This window comes from Danio aesculapii, chromosome 1, assembly GCF_903798145.1.
Source record: "Danio aesculapii chromosome 1, fDanAes4.1, whole genome shotgun sequence".
NCBI lineage: Eukaryota > Metazoa > Chordata > Actinopteri > Cypriniformes > Danionidae > Danio > Danio aesculapii.
Window position 1 is genome coordinate 61027212 of NC_079435.1, and position 3267 is coordinate 61030478.

General features: G+C 35.0%; 1 protein-coding gene across 2 annotated transcripts in view; it reads left to right on the forward strand.

Moving 5' to 3' along the window:
* The window catches only part of LOC130233538 (runt-related transcription factor 1-like), a 144732-nt gene extending 141465 nt beyond the window's left edge, over positions 1-3267 (forward strand). For both annotated transcript variants that reach the window (XM_056463629.1, XM_056463638.1), the window contains one exon: positions 1-3267. This exon is cut by the window's left edge and continues 1334 nt beyond it. The gene's annotated coding sequence lies outside the window, so the exon portion shown is untranslated.

A 3267-nucleotide genomic window follows, 5' to 3' on the forward strand; every position in this document is an offset into this window, starting at 1 on the left:
TTCTGCATATAACCCATAGCAGAAGTGAACAAATAGATTTTCCCTACTAGCAAACATAAATCTGTAAGCAAAAGAAACTGACAGCAAATATAAAAGCAGGCCCTTATGCTCCATAATGTCATCACTAATGACTAGGGCCAGACAGAATCTGCGGACATTTCTGCGGATTTATGTGGAATTGTTTGGGTATATGTAACTAAAAACTAAATATATATTACTCTTTTATTTAATGTTTACAATGCAAATCCATCTAGATCCACTTATTTGGTAAACAAAGCAAGTCTCTCATCTAATAGATCTACTAAAAGAGAGAAAATATGACTTTACAAACTCAAGAACAGTCAATAATATTATTGAAGTTAATTTAAAAACTGAATTATTATAAATGTACACAAGTAAATAAACAGACTCAATGATGGGCTGAAAATCTGTGGATTTCTGTCTGCGCAGATTGCGTGTGGGCCTACTAATGACTAAATCACTGATGAATATCCACAAGATAAAGGTAAACATCACTAAATTGGAGCTCTGATAGGAACATACATTTTTATTTTGCTTAATATTAACATTGCTCAAGGGGGTGAATAATATTGACCATAAAATGCTTGAAATAAAAATTAAAAACTGCTTTTATTCTAGCCGAAATAAAACAAATAATTTCTCCAGAAGAAAAAATATTATAGGAAATACTGTGAGAAATTCCTGAATCTGTTAAACATCATTTGGGAAATATCAGTGTTGTATTATAGTCATAGAAGGGTGAATAATTCTGACTTCAGCTGTATATAGAGTAGAAACAGCAAGCAAATCTGTTCTTCATCCATATATACATTGTGGAATTTATATACTTAATTAATGTACTGCTTTTTGAAGCACTTGTGTTCCACAATTTCACAAATATGACGTGTAATTTACACGAATATTGGTAAACAGATGACAGTATGAGCCAATTGTGCTTTAAGATCCCAGTGTAGCCGCCATTACGGCTCCTTGTTTTGTCTTATTTTCAGTCTCCGCACAGGTCACATGAATGAAAACTATCAATAGGTTTTCAGCATTCTTCAAAATATCTTCTTTTGTGTTTAACAGAGTAAAGAAACTCATAAAGGTTTGAAATAACTAAAGGGTGAGTGATTGATGACGGAGTTTTCATTTTTGGGGGTACTGTCTCTTTAAGAGGATTCTGATTGGAGCAATAGACTCTGGAGGCGGAGTTGTGCTTTATTTCTTTTTTCACAGCACAGCATGAGATTCGTTCGTTTGTTTGTTTGTCTTTTTTTAAAGTTGTGAATAGTTTGTATTATTATTAATATTATTATTACTGTTGTCTCATCATCATCATCATCATCATCACCGTGTGACAGATTTCTCCTTTAATAGCTGACCGGCGTTTCGTAGTCAATTAAAACAAACGTTCATACAGTGTTTACTGTAAATCTGAGGCCAGAAACAAACTCTACACCAGACTCCAATGCAGACGGCGGTGTTTGTTTCCAAGCGTGCCACAAACTAGATTCAACATGATTTTGATTATGCAAACTGCTATTCTAACAGTCCAAACCAAAATAACTTTGCATTGATCCGCTTGTTAAGTGTGACGTCGCATGAAGCGGCTTCCGGGTCCAAGCGCTCTATCAAACTAAATGGGGTGACTCAATAAATGGTATTAATAAACGTTTGCAAAGCGTTGTAATACTTCCGAAAATCACGATCACAGCATATACAGAACCATGCCTAATATCTGATGGCCAGAAAGTGATTCATTTTTTATAAATTGGTAAAACTTTGGTATTTGTGATGGAGAAAGTCCAGAGATTGTCATGTACACCATGCCTTTATATAGAATTCACTTTAAAGTGTGATATGATTAAAAGGAGGCCATAATTGAGCATTTTCTCTATTCAAATGAGGAGCGGCTTGGACCCAGATACAGTATTGCATATGTCACGACCTAACAAGCGGATACAACAGTTTACGCCATCACTGACGATATTAATGCCATATTTATTAATTCAATGCTATTTTATTCTTCATTAATGTTCACTTATTTAATTCCTCATTACATGTTATTAGCAGTTAAATCATTTATTTAATTAAATACTCCTTCAGGTTTCTTTCAGGTTGAGGTCATGAATATGCTAAATAACTCCTGTGATCTATAAATAAAAGAAAATTAAATTATTATGTATCGCTGCTTATTGACAAGCGTGATTTAATATTTCAGACCATTCATAAAAATAATATCAGTTGATCTCCTGTTTGTTTTATACATGCATAAGAGCTTTAATTAAATATAATAAATAATAATTTCTGCTTTTGACAATAATTCGATATTTAAATCTTTATTTCTTAAATTAAATATGCACTTATTTTAAGTCAATCTCTGCTCAGCATTAAATGATTTACACATCAAATCTGTTATCAGATGTCTGCAAAAGTAAAGTCAGTTTACATCTATTATTGTTGATATGACCTGACTATAGGTTGCTCATTTCTCTTGCACTCCAAGTACCATATAACATTAGCTGAGCACATTCACTCCGCCTAGTCACTTATTTAAGAGGTCATACACAGCGGAATGAACCGCCAACTATTCCAGCATATGTTTCATATGTGTGGTTGCCCTCACAGCCACAACCCAGTACTGGAAAACACCCATACACACTCGTTCACACTCATACACTACGGCCAATTTAGTTCATCAGTTCCCCTATAGCGCATGTGTTTGGACTGTGGGAGCAAACCCACGCCAAGACAGGGAGAACATACAAACTCAGAAACGCCTACTGACCCAGGTAGAACTAGAGACCTTCTTGCTGTGAAGCCACAGTTCTAACCACTGAGCCACCGTGCCACCAAAAACAATGAAAAATAATACTAATTTAAACTGATGACATTTCTAAAATTACTCCGCTTTCTTTTACGTTCTAGCTCACATATCTACAAGCGTTTGCATTTCTGATCTTCTGTAGAGTTTGTTTCGGGTCTTAAACTTTCACACCGATGCAAAATAACAACAGATGACAATAACACAAGGCACATGTTGATCGCAGTCTGTGACCTGCTTGAATTGATCAGTAAATCTACATCTCGTTTTCAACAAAGGAACGTCTTTAAGAGCTTCTGCAGCCTCTGAACTCACTTCACAGCGATCTGACGTCAGACTGGACAATTCGAGAAGCCAAACGTGACTTTTTTTGTGTGTAAATAGATTGTAAATGTTGATTTTGTCACACAACACGACTCTGAACGTCCACACTTGTGAAA